The following is a 17,893-nucleotide window of genomic DNA, read 5'->3' on the forward strand; positions in this document are numbered from 1 at the left end:
AGAAGCAGCCACTGTGAAAAATACTCCAAATATGCTCTGCTGCGGGATGCAGGTGACCTGGATGGGATGTCCAATGTAAAGCAATGAGCAGAGAAAACAGAACACTAGACAGATGAGCAGGATCTAGCTGAGAATGAGATTATTGGCCTTCACAATAGGAGTATTCTTGTACTTCCCAAAAGGTAGTACTAGAATTGTGATGACTGAGGAGGACATATATATGAAGCCTATAAGTTCTGAATTCCTAGTACCCATAAAGGTGTTCTATAGTAAGAATTTGGGTTATTCCCAGGAAAATGACAAAACAAATTAGTTGCAATCTTCTATGATATTCAGAAAGTCTATCAAATGTGGAATATGACATATCTTTTCATTGTTTTGAAATAGAAAGATTTATGTTGCTTTTTAAATATTCCTATGTTCACTTGGCTTTTATCCATTGTGACACATAATATACATAATAAAAAAATAGCAAAAGAAAGATTTCCACAACTGCATTCACTGTTTGAATTTTTATTTCTTATAACATGTAGTATATAGATTAATATTTATCCAAAACAACATTCTTGAGTCTCATAAACTGCCCTCTCAACAAATTTAAAAATGCCCCTACAAGAATATTAGCATCACCAACTTTATCATGGACTTTTTGCTTATTAGAAGGTTTTTGATATATATTTATTACTATTCAATGTCAATATGATATCTAAGTAATTTGAGACTGTACAGATTAGCAGTTCCACAGCATAGTTCTAATGGAGCTACACAGCAAATGGATACACAACTCTGATAACTGATTTTGAGGTCCATGGTTTTGTTAGAAAATTTTAATCATAGCTACACTTAAAGGACAGATATTTTACCCTCTTGCTTTTCTTTAGAGTTTTAAGAACATATTAAAATTTCCTCAGAGATATATTTGTATCAGCTGGAACAAGAAAATTACCTTTTAAATCTTCTAGAATTTTCAAAAGGTTCTTCAATATCATGGTCTTCCCAATTAGAGCCTAAAACACAGTACCAGAAAATTAATGATATACTATTGGAAAACAGGGAAAATTCGCTATGAAAGCTACAGTGGAAATTCAGTGAATCTGATTTATTTAGCTCATTCCTCATTGTTCTCAATTAAAATAACAGAAGATCTTCAATAACCAAGAAATATTTTTTCCTTACTTGAAAAAATTCACAGTCTTACCTAGAGCTTTGAGGTTCAGGAAGGTCGCCAACATCACATTTTTGTAGAGATTCTTCTGGGATGGATCCAACGATTCCCACTCTTCCTCAGTCAAGTTCACTTGCACATCATCAAAAGTCACTGCTCCCTAAAGCAGTGTAAAACCCAAAGCATGATACTGAAATCAATGTAAAGAAAATGTATACTTCATTTACTCTATAATCATACATTTCTGGTACTTTCTTCACTCAATTTCTGATTCAGAAGTTATAATCTAATTACCATGTCATTTTAGAAGGAACTTGAATTGAAAGATTCACCAATGTTGCTTCTGAACACTTTGCACTTTGAACTTCACTTGCCTTGCAAGAGAAATGCCAATTAAGAGGGAGATGCGGGAGAAACAGATCTACAGAACTGAGCCCACATCCGAAAAGTTGTACAAACAATTACTCACTATAAAAATGCTCGGCCAGCTGGGTGTATTTCCTCATTTCTTTAATCACAGGGGTAACAGCAGGTGTATGTCGTTGAGCCGGACACCAGAATGGTCTATGTAATGCAGTCCAGGAGAGCAGAAGGGATTAAAACCCTCAATCCCCTGAGGAAATCAAACAAGCAAACAAAATTGATAGAGAACTCACTGGACTTTAATATTGTTCCTACAAAGAATTATATATGCATTGCAGTTCTTTATTCATCTTGTAGAAACATGAAGTCAAACAGTAAAAACTGCAGCGTTAATAAAATTTTACTAAAAGGGAATGCATGCTTTAATAGCTACAAATGAACAGTCGAAAATAATAGTAATATGAATGTTGATCATAAATAAGCAATTTAGGGCAAGAGAGAGAGAGAGCTCAGCATTGAAAAGGTCTTGATGGTCTTCCATATAATGGTGGATAATTTCTCGCAAAAACTTGGACCAACAACAACTCATAACTTCAAGATCAGGAGTTCTGAGGCCATCTTCTGACAACAGTAAAGATGAAACACACATGATATTCATATTCATGCACACAGGCAAAATATTTTTATTCATTCAAACATTTTAGAACAAAGACAAGACCGAGACTGAATGTCATACATATGAAACCCAATGATCCTGAAACCTCAAATAATATTGATGTCATAAACATATGCCATCCTGAGAAATAGAATATAGTCTGTATATTTGGCCAAATTTCAGTATTAAAGATATGGATGAAAAACAGCACAAAAATATGCTTATATTACAAATACAAGACACGTGTCTTTTGTGGTTTCTCTACCTACTTTAAGGACAGAGAAAGCTTCACAGAGAAATTTGGTTTGGAAAAGAAAAGCAAAAATAAAATAAATTGAAAAATATAAAACCACGAGACTTGTACAAAGGATTATTATTGACTAGCAAATGTATCTCTTGTATTTTATATGATTTAAGGAAAGAGATTGTAGTGAATGTATGGGAGCATGAGAAGAAAGCTGAAAGGTCAGTTTCAACCACAACACAGTAGACACGAAGAATAAGATGTTTCCCCTCTAAAAGAAAGGCAGGAGTAAATATGGAGTAGCGACTGAGGACACAGCCAATGAAAGTTTCCCAACATGAGTGCCATCCGATGGACAATCTCCAATCCATGACATTACTAATAGTACCACAAGGAAGTCTTGAGTCCATGGAGAGACTCCACAAAGTCTGACTGAAAAAAACTGCAGAGATCCAGAGTCAAACCTTGCATGGACCTTGGGGACTCTTATGGAAGAGTTGGTGGGAAGATTAAAATCCCTGAAGAGTATAGATACTCCATAGGAAGAACAACAGACTCAATTAACAAGGACCCTTGTGGATACTCAGAGACTGAGCCACAAACCAGATACAATACACAGGCTGGACTAAGGCCCCTGGAACATTAGAAGCAGATACTCAGCTCCCTCTTCATGAAGGTGTTTCAACAACTGAAGCAGCTTTCCCTATAGCTGCCAGGGGACTATCTTTGGACTCTGTTCTCCTAACTGGGCTGCCACATCTGGACTCAGTGGGGGAGGATGCATTTAACTCATAAGAGACTAGATGCACCATTTTGGGGGGATACCTTGGGGCCAAAAAACTTCTCAAAAAGAAACAAAGGAGACTCTGTTTTAGAAAGGGACCTATAATAGTGACAGTGTTCAGGGTGATAATGAATTTATAAATTATTGGAGTAACACAAATAAAAGAGAAAAATAAAAAGTTTCAGTCTATAAACACTATCCTCTTCTCCAAAAGCTTTCTGGAAAGGCTCCTCCTACATGATCTTTCACAAGCACCACAAAGAGAATCAGACAGGACAGACAAGTGGCCCAAAACTTCATCTTATCTAGAAAGTTTTGATTCAATCAACTGCATCCTGAACCTTGACACGAAAGTCTCATGCTAATCCTGTGATAAAAATGCATTCAGTCTACAGTGATCCCAATAGTTTGTAGGAGCTCCTCCAATGTTCAGATGTCTAACGTCTCTTTTGACACTCAAGGCCAAATCTTGAAAGTCACATCTTGCAGTATCAGACTGCAAGTTATATCTTCCTAACTTACAATGGCACAGAATATTCCTTCCCATTCCAATATATAGGGATGTGCACATAGGTAGAGAGAATATTAGTCCAGGCAAGAAACAGAGTTGGGTAAACAAGAAATCCTATTGCTTTGTCTGAGACACATTGGACCTCACTTTCTAAAGGCTTAGATGGCCCTATTCCTGTAACTTCTCATACATTTCTCAGTTCGAGTACTTCCTCTCCCTGTATGCATCTCTCCATAGGAGATTTCTCAATGCCTCAGGCATCTAACCAAGTTGTGGTCACAAAATGCTACTCAAGCATCATTCTCATAACTTCACTGCAATGAACTCTCACAGAGGCTTCCCTGGGGCTCTGACTCTGCCAAAAGACTGACTCAAGCCAAACTGAAACCATAGAGGAAGAAACCATGACCTTAAATTATTAATCTATCAATTTTCAGAAGCAGCACTGTATTAATGATGCTCCTAAGTTTGGCTTCTTAGTTGATGGACTCTGCCTCACTTGGATCATAGTTGCAGCAGGTTTTATTCATAGGTCCTTTTTGGAAGTAGGAAACACTTTACCTACTCCTTCCGTTAATTTATGATCCATCAGGAGGAAGTGTTATACTTAGTATACACTTAGGGCATCTACCCACTAGAGCATGTGATTCACTAAGTTCATATCTGTTTTATTTATAACAGCTAGAAACCGAAAAATATCAAGATGTCCCTCAACCAAAATTTGGATACAGAATCGGTGGATCCCTTACAAAATGGAATAATATTTATTCTATAAAAACAAGGACATTAGGAATTTCCCAGGCAAATGGAGACGTCTAGATACTATCATCCAGTGTTAGGTATCCCATAACCAAAAGGACATAGATGTATGTACTCACTTACAAATGGATAATAACCATAATGTAGAGGATATCCACACTACATTTCTTGGCCATGAAGAAACTAAACCAGAAGGAAGGCAAAGGAGCTGTATAGATAGCCTAGCTGGTAAGAGCACTAACTGCTCTCATGAAGGTCCTGAGTTCAAATCCCAGCAAGCTCATGGTGGCTCACCACCTCCCATAAGTAAATTTGAAACCCTCTTCTGCTGTGTCTGAAGACACCTACAGTGTGCTTATATATAATAAATAAATAAAACTTTAAAAAAACAAGGAAGGCTAAAATGACCATGGCTGAATCTCACTCAGAAGTGAAAATAAACCTGTCATAGAAGGTAGATGAATGACAGACAACTGGAAGGGCAAGTAGTAAAGAAAGGGAAAGAGAGGTAAGGAGCAGGTGTGGTGAGAGAAAAGAAAGGGTCAGAGGGTGAGGAAAATGAATTGAATTCTGCAGCTGTCAGGGAGATAGTTGTAGGCACCTTTAGGCTGTGCTACAGACCAGGAATGGGAGGGAAACCAGGAGTCTATGGCTGTGATCTTAGCTGAGATGCATAGCAGTGAGATATGGACCCTGAGGAGGCCAAATCCTTCACCCACACAGTCCCCCCTGTGGAGAGTTAAGGACACAAACAGAACCAACAACATTTCCACCCAAAATTTATACTGTCTAAAAGAAATGCAGGCAAAAAGATGGAACAGAGAATGAGGGAATGGCCAAATTATACCAGGCCCAACTGGTGACACATCCCGTGGGCAAGCACCAATCCCTGATATTACTGAGGATATACTTTGTTATACTTCCAGAGAGTAGCTTAGCATATGTCCTCTGATAGTCTCCATCCAGCATGTAACTGAAGCAGATGCAGACACCCACAGTCTAACATAGGACAGAGTTCACGGAGTTTTTTGAAGCATTGGGGAAAGGACTGAGAGATCTGAAGGAACAGGAAGTTCATAAGAAGACCCACAGTCTCAATTAACATGGACACTACAAGACTCTCAGAGACTGAGTCACCATCTAAAGAGCATGATCAGGATGGTCTGAGTCCCCTACCATATATGTACTATGTGAGCTACTTAGTCTTCATGTGCTTCCCCCAACAAATGGAGTGGGAGATATTTTTTATGCTGTGGACTGTCTGTCAAAACTGTTCCCCTACCTTGACTTCCTATCTTTATCTCAGTAAGAGACATATGCCTAAACATGCAGAGACTTGAAGTGCCATATTTGATGGATACTCCAGTGGTTTCCAAGCTCCTTGGACAGATAGTAGGAGTTACGAATGAAGGGCTCTGTAAGGTGGAAAGGAAACATGGGAGAACGTGGAATTTAAATTAAATAAATAAGTGATAAATAAGTGGGGAAAATGAACAAATACATATAAATAGAATAAAAATATAGAAGGAAGAGCAGTATTTTTAAATTTCACTCCACTGAATAATTCGGGGTGTAAGCAAAGGAGAAGAGTTTTTTTTGTCAAAATTTCACAGAATCGGCCTCTCACTAAAATTTACACTGTCTATTTTCCTCTGAAATGCAATGATTTCAATTTCCTCTGTCTGTGTTCTGTCAACACTCCATTCTCCTAAGTCCAATGAGAACAACTGTTTAAGATCCATGAACAGCTTTCTAGAAATTTTGCCATCTCAATTTCTGATAATCTAAACATTCCTTCAAAAGAGAACACAGATTCTGTGTAGTAGCAAAATCCCATGTTGATAATTCTTTTGTGCATTTTCTTTTTAACTGGTTGTTGCTCTAAGTTGTTACTCTGCTGCTGAGATGGAATCCTCTGAGCAAAAACATCTCAAGTAATAATCATTTGCTGTGAATGATTCTTCAGACATGTCACAGTTCATCACTATGGGAACTTAGAGTAGAAACTGAAGCTACAAACTGAAGGTAAAAGCATGGGCAACATTGTCTCCTGGCTTGCTCTCCTGCTTGGTCAGTGTCCCATGCTCAGGTAGCTCTCTCATCCAGCCCAGGCCCATTTGCTTATGAATATCGTCACCCTCAGTGGAAGAGCATTCCCACAACAATCTTGAACACTGTATCACACAGACATAGCAACCAGCCATTCTGATGAGAGCACACCCTCAACAGAGTATCCTTCAAATAACTGTAGCTCTGAAATGTTGAAATGTTGGCTGATTCACCTCATTCCTTATTATTTCTCATTCTGATTTGCTAAGATTATCTCTTACTGCCCATCTCCTGTCTTAGCTTTCAAAATTAGCTAGCATTCCGTCTTGAATATAAATACCAAACAGGTCAGCAAAAGGGCATCACTCAGTCAACACTCTCTGAAAATCTAGACAGCAAACAATAACCCAGGAATAAACACTAAGCCAAACAAGACAAACTGAGAAACCTATACTTAGATCTATACTCACCACAAACACTGATGCCTAGACACCAGCATAGAAAGATAAGGAATATCATCCATGAAAATAAGTCACTTCTTAGGACATGTTAGACAAGTAGATAGAAGAAGAAGAGGAGTAGGAGAAGGACGAAGAGGAGGAGGAGGAGGAAGAGGAAGAGGACAAGGAGGAAAAGGAGGAAGAGGAGGAAGAAGAAGAAGAACAAGATGATCAATCCGCATAAAATATTTCAAAGGAAACCATAAATGAAAACTTTCCCAAACTAAAGTAGGTGTAAATTTGGTTTTGTCATGGAATGTCTTGCCTTCTCCATCTATTGTGATTGAAACTGGGGAAGACCCTTGAGGAAATCGGTACGGGGGAAAGTTCCTGAACAGAACACCAATAGCTTATGCTCTAAGATCAAGAATTGACAAATGGGACGTCATAAAATTACAAAGTTTCTGTAAGGAAAGGACACCAAAAAAAGGACAAATCGGTAACCAACAAATTGGGAAAAGATCTTCACCAACCTTACATCAGATAGAGGGCTAATATCCAATATACATAAAGAACTCAAGAAGATAGACTCCAGAAAACCAAATAACCCTATTAAAAAATGGAGTACAGAGTTAAACAAAGAATTTTCACCTGAAGAAGTTCGGATGGCGGAAAGCATCTTAAAAAATGGTCAGCTTCATTAGTCATTAGGGAAATGCAAATCAAAACAACCCTGAGATTTCACATTACACCAATCAGAATGGCTAAGATTAAAAATTCAGGAGACAGCAGATGTTGGCGAGGATGTGGAGAAAGAGGAACACTCCTACACTGCTGGTCGGGTTGCAAATTGGTTCAACAACTCTGGAAATCAGTCTGGCGGTTCTTCCGAAAACTGGACGCCTCAATTCCAGAAGATAATGATATACCACACCTGGACATATACCCAGAAGATCCCAAAGCATGTAATAAGGATACATGTTCCACTATGTTCATTGCAGACATATTTATAATTGCCAAAAGCTGGAAAGAACCCAGGTATCCCTCAACAGAAGAGTGGATGCAAAAAATGAGGTATATCTACACAATGGAGTACTATTCAGCCATTAGAAACAATGAATTCATGAAATTCGTAGGCAAATGGATGGAGATGGAGAACATTATATTGAGTGAGGTAACCCAGACTCAAAAGGTGAATCATGGTATGCACTCACTAATAAGTGGATATTAACCTAGAAAATTGGAATACCCAAAACATAATCCACACATCAAATGATGTACAAGAAGAACGGAGGAGTGGCCCCTTGTTCTGGAAAGACTCAGTGAAGCAGTATAGGGCAAAACCAGAACAGGGAAGTGGGAAGGGTTGGGTGGGAAAACAGGGGGAGGGAAGAGGGCTGATGGGGCTTTGGGGAAGTGGGGGTCTAGAAAATGGGAAATTATTTGAAATGTAAATAAAAAATATATCGAATTAAAAAAAAATAAAGAAGGTGCGTGTTAGTGAACAACAAGCATCAAAAATACAAAACAGATAGGGAAAGAGTCCCTTTGCCACATAATAATCAAAACACTACACATATGTATTAAAGAAATATAAAAAAACTACAGCAGAAAAGTATTAAATAAACTAAACAAAAAGTTGTAATGTATGAAATCAGAACTATTAGATTCAAAACTGCCTTCTTTTTTTAAGGAATCAATTAATTACTTATACAATGTTTTCTCTGCAGGTATTCCTACAGACCAGAAGAGGGCAACAGATCACATTACATATAGATGTGAGCCACCAGGTGATTGCTAAGAATTGAACTCTCATGACCTGTTTAAGAACAGCCAGAGTTCTTAACCTCTGAGTTGTCTGTCAAGGCCTATTCCTGCCATATTAATGTATATTATAAAAGACACACAGATCTGGGCACAGGCGCTGCATAGTCCCAGAAACCACCCATGCACCTACAACAAAGCAACTGGTCCAGATGTTTTGGACAGAATTACAATCAGCAATGATACTGAAGTTTTTAAGAAGTCATTGTCTGAACTAACAAGTAAGAAGCACATCTAGAAACCTCACATGTAGTCACATCTCATTGATGTTTCCCATCCAGCTCCATAGAGGACCCCCCAACCCAGTGCATACAGCTCAGCAGTGTGTTCCTCCCCATTATAGGCAGATATCCTGTGCTCATGAGGTCTTGATTTCAGAGCTTCCCTGAAGTCCCCTCACAGCACCCAACAGTAGAGCTCAAAGCAGCATGCGGAGAACAGTTCAAGCTGCACAGCCACAGTGAAGACACAGAAAGCCTCCCGGAAGATCTCACCTCTTTGTCTGACTCTGCCAGCAGACTTGATTGGCCAGGGAGTCTTACCCCTCCTCAGGCTAATGTGTGCTTCTGGTCTAGGTCTGCCCTTTTTCAGATTTCAGGAGTGGATTGCACTCCATTAGCAACTGAAAGAAGATTCCAAGACAAATCTTACCCTACCCAGTCCTGTGGTAGGACACACCATTCCAGCTCTGGCCAGTTAGCTGCCTGTTCTTTCCCTCTGTGAACCAAGATGTTACCAGGACCTGATTTCTGACATTGCCTGAGCTTTTTTCAAAGCAGTTGTCTTCTTCCCATATTCAAGAAGAATAGCTGGCAATGACTATTACTCAATATGCAATGGTAGTATCTCTCTGACCGACTAATGGATGACCCAATGCTTGACCCAGGGTATTAACATTAAAGATGGAGTTGTAATGACAAGAGTTTTACCCAGGCAGTGGTGGTACACACCTATAATCCTCGCTCTTGACAAGCAGAGGCAGGTGAATTTCTGAGTTCCAAGCCATCCTGGTATACAGAGTGACATCCAGGAAAGCAAGGGCCATACAGAAAAAACCTATCCTTAAAAAAATACCAAGAAATAAGAAAGAAACAAAAAACAAATGAAGAGTTTTGTTTATGGCTAAATGCTGAGATCAGGAAAACTGAAGCTTCCTTCAACAGAGGATAGGTAGCCAACAACCACAGGAGAAAAGCAAGAAACATAAGGGGATCTCTTTTGAGCACTATTACTAGTCAGCACATTTTCATCCATGGCAAAGGAAAGAAAGAACACAGTTGGATTAGAACAGATTTTAGAGATAAGCCTATATCAAATCATAGAGAAAATGAGTCTTTCTATGTATATAGAAAGGGTCGTTAATAGAATGTCTTTTATAGTTTTATAAAATATAGTTTTACAGTTTAATAAAGTCTGTCAGCGAAGGAAAGCTAGAAATATCAGATCCTTTTTATTTCATGTAGCAGGATATTACAGGTGATCTTCATCATATACCAGAATACTAAAGAAATAAGTACTTCCAATGTGAGTTTTAAAACAAAATAATAAAACAAATCACCTTTGTTTTGTAAAATAAAGTAGTACCTTTCCACTTGTAGGTTGCAAAAAGCATCTACAGCCTAGATCAAAGGTGGATCTCAACATCTCAAAAGATCAAGATTAAGAAAGGGCTTTTACTCCCAAAGGTATAATTAAGAAATATTCCCCACAGTAAACAGGGTTAGAGTTAGGGTTAGGGGATTAGAGTGTTATGACTAGAATCAGGACAAGGGTTGTCAGGGTTGGGATGCTTAGAAAATTAAGGAGTTAATATAGGATTAGAGATTTAGGATAAGGCCCAGGATTAGGCTCAGGTTTAGGGTTAATGTAGCCATCATTATTCTTGATGGTTTCACTGAATCAATAGAATCCCTATTACAAAAGAAGAAATGTCAGGGTTAGGGTAAGTCTCAGGATCAGGTCAGAGGATTTGTTGGTTGTGCTGTGTGAACTCAGCTCCTATCTTTTTGCTCATCTGCCTTCCTAGTCCTCTTTTTCATCATATCAAAATCTTTCCTGCCCCAATGAAGGTGGAAAATGAGTGATCCAGGAACCTAGAATTCCCAGAAGGGAAATATCTTTACATTATTATGGGACCCAGTTTACATACAACAGAAAACAATATAGTTTTTGTTGTTCTCAATTTCACAAGATGGACAAAATCATGAGACTTGGTGCACCTCTTTGGTAATAATATCATAAATATTGCATGGGCCAGGTGTCTTCACCATAGATTTAGTAAATATAACCAAATGGTACAACACAAAATGGTCTCCATCATTATTCTTGGTGGTCTCACTGAGTCAATAGGATCCCTATTGTACAAAATATCAGACCAATAAGTTATTCATTTTATATCTTGATGTTTTGTTCTGTTCTTATTCTGATAGCTTCTATCTTATTCATTCAATGATTTCTCTAAAGAACCTAAAAGTTTATCTATACCACTAGCAAACTAGCATTCTAACAAAGGAAGTAATGACTTTGATATTCACAAATTCAAACAGATAAACAAGGGATAAGTTGCCAAGGGCAAGACAGACTGCTGCCAGCAAAGAATAATTGTCCTACCCTATGCTGGGTCTCACTGTCATGTAGCTAATTTTCCTCTGAGATAAAACGGCCTTCAGTACTCTTCTGCTGCAGATATGTATGGTTTACTTTCTGTCCAAACTAAAACTATGTTTACTAAAGATTTTTATGTGAAGTTTTCACAAGACAATCAATCAAAATTATGGAAAAAAATCTTAGGCAAGCAAATAAACATAAAATCATGGCTTAATGAAATTTGTCTTTTGTTACTTATGTATAGAATATTCACATGGAATCATGATTTATTCTTCATATCTTTTTCTTAATACCAAATAGATTACAAGTAAAGTTAACTGGTTAACTTTGACTAAGTTAATTTTATTCATAATAAATAAAACTTAAAAACTAATATGAATTGACCAGACTATATTTAATCAATAAATCCCCACAGGCAAAATAAATATAAAATGATATTATGTCTCTGAATCTTTATTTGTAATGGGTAACTTCATGATAGATGTATTTAAATTGTAATGTCTACTTTTAAGTACCTGATGTTTGTAAACATACAGATCTGGTCACAGTGATATCTCTATGAACCCTATCCCAATGCTAGTATAAAACAAGGTCACTATCCCTTAGGGTTCTAAATTAATTGTAAAGATTTTTGTTTTCCTAGACCTGAGTTTGCTATTCATATTAGACTTTGTTTTCACTCAATGTAAAAAAGTTATATGTGTGCTTTGAAAATGAAATATACATGTGTAAATATTTATATAGACAAAAACACTTCAATAATTTAAACAATATTTATTTCCCAAAAGGCTTCACTAAAACCAATAAATATACTAAGATAGAAAGATCAGCACAGGGCTTCTGACTTATTGTCTAAATTAAACAACAACCACTTTAATATCTTCAACTCCCTTGAATTAATATAATCAGAGAAGGCCTTTCTAAATGTTATTAAAACTCTATGAAATGAGAGGACATGGGTGGCCAGTATTTCTATAATTTGTAGGGGCAATAACTAGTTAGGTCAATGTGAATTTGTCTAAAGATTTCCTGAGTAAATTGTTTTTGATGTCTAGAATATACTTCAGGGCTGGAGGGAAGGCTCAGCATTTAGGAGCGCTGGCTGCTCTTCAAGAGGTTCTGAGTTCAATTCCCAGCAACCACAAGGTGGATCACTACCATCTGTCATGGGATCCTCTGCCCTCTTCTTCTGTGTCTGAAGACAGGGATATTATGCTCACATACATGAAATAAATAAATAAATCTTTTTTAAAATGTAGAAATGCTTTGTTAATTTTCTTTAGGGAAAAACAATAATTTTACGATTATCCTTTGATAAACTATGATATTTTTAAAATGTGGTGTCATTGAAACTTAGAAAGAGGGAATAAAAATTTTTTATTCCCCACTGCTGAATTAATGTTCTGACAATACAATGTGAATTTATTTATTACATCTATTGTATCATTTGGTGTTAAATTTAACGGTCTTATTGAAGAAGGATATATATATATATATATATATATATATATATATATATATATATATATATATATATATACTACTATGTCTTCTACTCTGGTCCTACATAGTTGGAGTTCAAGGTCACCCTTTTATCATCTTAAAAAGCTGTCTGAAAGCACATTTTCTAGAAAGGACAATGGCCAGGACTACTGAGTATCATCAGCCATCTTATTTTTCATTCCATTTCAATCATTGGGAAGAAAGAATAATTAAAGCCACCTTATTTTGGTAAATATTATGTATTATTTTTTACCATACTTGAATTATAAAGGTACCAAGTAAAAGACACAAAAGACTTGGTATTCATAATAAGATTTAAAGCACTAGAGTCGGACAGACTATTTTGTATAGTTCCTGTTAATAACTGTGAGATATCACTTGTCTGCAATGGGGAGTTAGAGAAAGGATCCAAGGAGCTGAAGGGGTTTGCAGTGCCACAAAAGGAACAGCAATGATTTACCCAGTATTCCCAGAGCTCCCAGGGACAAAATCATCAACCAAAGAGTACACATGGAATTACTCATGTCTCCAAACACATTGGCAGCAGAGGACGGTCTTGTTAGAGACACCAAAAGGAGGAGAGGCCCTTGGCCCTGGAAAGACTTGATGCCACAGTGTAGAGGATTACCAGGACAGAGGAGCGGGAGATGGTTGATTGGGGAAGGGAAATGGCTTAATAGATTTTCAGGAGAGGGGGAATCAAGGACAGCAGACAAAATTTGAAATGTAAATAAAGAATATATCTAATTAAAAAAGAAAAAAATAATAGATACGGTGGTCAAAAATCTGTATTATAAACTTTCCTGGTACTAACCTACAAAGAATTCTGCAACTCATGAGAAGGCAAAAACACAAACGATTGGAAAAAGGAAGAAGGAGGAAGAGGAGAAAGAGGAGGAGAAGGAGAAGAAGGAGTAAGAGGAGGAGGAGGAAAAAGAGGAGAAGGAGGAGAAGAAGAAACAGAAGAAACAGAAGAAGCAGAAGCAGAAGCAGAAGAAGAAGAAGAAGAAGAAGAAGAAGAAGAAGAAGAAGAAGAAGAAGAAGAAGAAGAAGAAGAAGAAGAAGAAGAAGAAGAAGAAGAAGAAGAAGAAGAAGAAGAAGAAGAAGAAGAAGTTGTTGATGATGATAAAGGTCTGGAAAACATTTCCAATAAAATCATAAATGAAAATTTTCTTAAACTAAAGAAGGTGCCTGGTAAGGTACAAGAAGCATCAACAATACCAAACAGAGTGAGAAAAAGCCCCTTGGCCACCTAATAATCAAAACACTAAACATATCAGAATTATTAGATTCATACCTATTGTCTTATTTTTAAGGAATTAATTCATTACTTATACATTATTCTCTCTGCATGTATTCCTGCAGAGCAGAAGTGGGCAAAAGATTCCATTTCCTATGGTTATGAGCCACCATGTTGTTGCTAAGAATTGAACTCCTGACCTGTGTTGGAACAGCCAGAGCTGTTAACCTCTGAGCCATCTCTCCAGGCCTATTCCTGCCTTCTTAATGTATATTATAAAAGACAAAAAGGTCTGGACACAGGTGTTGCATATTCACAGAAACTACCCATGCAGCTACATAAAAGTAACTGGTCCAGATGTTTTGGACAAAATTACAATCAGCCATGATACTGAAATTATTCAGAGATAATGAAGTAAGAACTATGAAGTAAGTAGCATCCCTAGAAACCTCACAGGAAGTCAGATCTGGCTGATGGTTCTGATCCAACCCTATAGTGGACCGACCACTCCAGCTTCCACTGCTCGTCCTCATGTTCCTCCCCATTGTGGGCAGTGATCCTGTGCTCACCATGTGTGGATTTCAGAGCTTCCCTGAAGTCCTCTCACAGCACACAACAGCAGAGCTCAGAGCAGGTCACAGAGATCCATTCAAGCTGCACAGCCACAGGGAACACCTCAGAAGGAGAATAAAAGAGTGAGGATTAGCATGAAGATCAATCAGCATAAATGTCTAGAAAACATTTCCAATAAAATCATAAATGAAAACTTTCCTAAACTAAATAAGGTGCCTGTTAGTGTAAAATAAGCATCAAAAATACCAAACAGATTGGGGAAAAGTCCCTTTGCTGCATACGAATCAAACACTAAACATCTAAAGTAAAGTAATACAAAAAAAGACAACAGAAATAATTAACATAACTAAAGAACACAAAAACAAGTTAGCCTGGGACCTAGCCACACCCATCCCACAGCCCTGGACCCCAACCAGCTCCAACATGATCTTTTATGCTCCTTGGGAAAGAGTAAGCCCAGACCTCAGTAAACTCTACCAGGTCTTTGTTATTTCACAGCCTGGCCTGTCGCGTTAAGGAACTGGACTCAGTTTATTGGCCTGTGAATTCCCTACCTGTCTCACCAGCTTACAAGCAGAAGCAAGGGCCGGACCACAGCCCAGACATCAATGTCGGCCAGGCTCGTCTTCTGTCCCCACAGGAGGGTCGGTCGTGCCAGGAGGCCACTGTCCCCTCCTGGAGCACAGAGAGTGTTTGCACTCCGCCCACCTGCAAACTTTCCAGGGCGGGAAGCCTGCGCCTTGCCCAGCCACTGTCCCAGCCTGGAGGAGCACAGAGTGGGTTTGCACTCCACCCCGCTGCAAACTTTCCAGAGCGGGAAGCCCGCGCCTTGCCCAGCCACTGTCCCTGTCTGGAGGAGCACAGAGAGGTTTTGCACTCCGCCAGGCTGCAAACTTTCCAGGGCGGGAAGCCCGCGCCTTGCCTAGCCACTGTCCCTGCCTGGAGGAGCACAGAGAAGGTTTGCACTCCGCCCCGCTGCAAACTTTCCAGAGCAGGAAGCCTGAGCCTTGCCTGGATACTGTCCCTGCCTGGAGGAGCACAGAGAGGGTTTGCACTCCGCCCCGCTGCAAACTTTCCAGAGCAGGAAGCCCGCGCCTTGCCTGGCCACTGTCCCTGCCTGGAGGAGCACAGAGAAGGTTTGCACTCCGCCCAGCTGCAAACTTTCCAGAGCGGGAAGCCCACTCCTTGCCTGGATACTGTCCCTGCCTGGAGGAGCACAGAGAGGGTTTGCACTCCGCCCCACTGTAAACTCTCCAGAGCAGGAAGCCTGAGCCTTGCCTGGCCACTGTCCCCGCATGGGAGGAGCACAGAGAGGGTTTGCACTGTGCCCTGCTGCAAACTTTCCAGAGCTGGAAGCCCGCGCCTTGCCTGGCCACTGTCCCTGCATGGAGGAGCACAGAGAGGGTTTACACTCTGCCCTGCTGCAAACTTTCCAGAGCGGGAAGCCCGCGCCTTGTCCGGCCACTGTCCCCCAACTGGAGGAGCACAGAGAGGGTTTGCACTCCGCCCCACTGTAAGCTCTCCAGAGCAGGAAGCCTGAGCCTTGCCTGGTCACTGTCCCCGCCCAGAGGAACACAGAGAGAGTTTGCACTCTGCCCCACTGTAAACTTTCCAGAGCTGAAAGCCTGGGACTTGCCAGGCCTCTCCACAGTCACAGACCGCGTCTGTGGAGACAACAGGAGGATAGCGCAGAGTTACTCCAGAGCTCACAGACACCCGCAGCATGGAGCACTATCTTCATCCGATTGTGCATGCGAATGTGGTCCCCCCACCCCCCATTCAGTACCTGGAAAGCTCCGGCAACCCCAGCAGTCGCTAAAAGTGCACACTCACCTCCCTCCTGCCTCTGCTGCACCATGGACCCACACTCACCTTCAAACTCCAGGCCCACTTTCCTTCATAAAATAAAAGACAGGAAATGACGTTATTCCTGAGGCTGGACAAGGGGCAGGGTTTGGTGACATCAGGGGAAGGACCTGAGGTCGCATTTTGATGGACAGGGACGCTAATGTGGCACATACCCCTGGCTGAGAAAGATGGACGAGGGGCGGGACCAGGAATCAGAGTGACCTCAGGGAGAGGGACAGCAGTCACTGGGTGACAGATAGTGCTGCCACCTGGTGTCCACCTGGTGCTGTGACTGATAGATGCGGGGAGGGGCCAGGGCTTGTGTGACATCACGGGGCAGGTACAGTGGTTTCCAGATGGCAAAGAGGGGCTCCAACAAGGCTCCCGCCCTGGCCTGAGAGAGAGAGGGGTGAGGGGCGGGGTCGGCGTGACATCGGGGCGGCACCAGCGGTAACTGTGTGACTGACAGTGATGCCAATGTGACATTTTCACTGAATTTGAAGAAATACATAAATATGTGTGTTAAAATTGAAAAATTTGTTGTACAATAATACACATGAAATTATAAACATAGATAATATATCAAAACTAACTGACAAACCATGTAAAAAATTCTAATCAAATTGATGGCTTTCATGGAAAATATTTCTTACAAAATTGAAGAAATATACAGAAAATTTCTTTCACATTGAGATTTGGCATTGAAAATAAATACACATAAAAACTTGACAAAGAAAACTTAATGTGTAGGCAAATTCAAGTTTAGGAAAAATTTGAAAAATGAAGTGTTAAATTTGAAGAATCTGTTGGAAAATAATAATGGTAAAAAGATACATTATCTTTACAAAATGAAGGACCTCAAAATATTTTCTTATAAAATTTATGATTTTATGGAAAATATTTCTGATAAAATCAAAGAAATATATAGAAAAGTAGTGTTATATTGAAGATTTTCATGGGAAATTATTCAGATAATACTGTGTACATAAAACATCTCTAAATAATTGAAAAATTAAATAGAAATATTTTCTGATAAAATTAAAGTTTCTCTTAACTAATATTAATAGTAATAGTGAAGATAGATATATTTGTGAGTGTTAAAATTGAAGAATTTGTTGGAAAATAATAATAATAAAATAGTAAACATAGAAAATATACCTAGAACATTGTCTAAGAACCTAGAAAACTTTTGATAAAATTGAAGATTTTGAAGGAAAACATTTCTAATACAACTGAAGTAATATATAGGAAATGTATTAAAAAATGAAGATATTAGAATAATAATACAGATAAAATGTTAGACATATAAAATATGTCTAAATTATTTT

At 39.0% G+C, this 17,893-nt stretch overlaps 1 long non-coding RNA gene across 1 annotated transcript; it reads right to left on the bottom strand.

Annotated features, from left to right (window-relative positions):
• Nucleotides 1-497: 497 nt before the first annotated feature.
• LOC127675283 (uncharacterized) lies at nt 498-15,359 on the bottom strand. The gene is made up of 5 exons (XR_007975467.1): nt 15,272-15,359; nt 14,714-14,819; nt 1,635-1,778; nt 1,199-1,325; nt 498-1,007 (listed from the first exon to the last, which is right to left on the bottom strand). It is a non-coding gene; the product is annotated as an uncharacterized LOC127675283 (long non-coding RNA).
• Between the last annotated feature and the right edge of the window lie 2,534 nt (nt 15,360-17,893).

The sequence above is a fragment of the Apodemus sylvaticus genome, chromosome X, assembly GCF_947179515.1.
Source record: "Apodemus sylvaticus chromosome X, mApoSyl1.1, whole genome shotgun sequence".
Classification (NCBI taxonomy): domain Eukaryota; kingdom Metazoa; phylum Chordata; class Mammalia; order Rodentia; family Muridae; genus Apodemus; species Apodemus sylvaticus.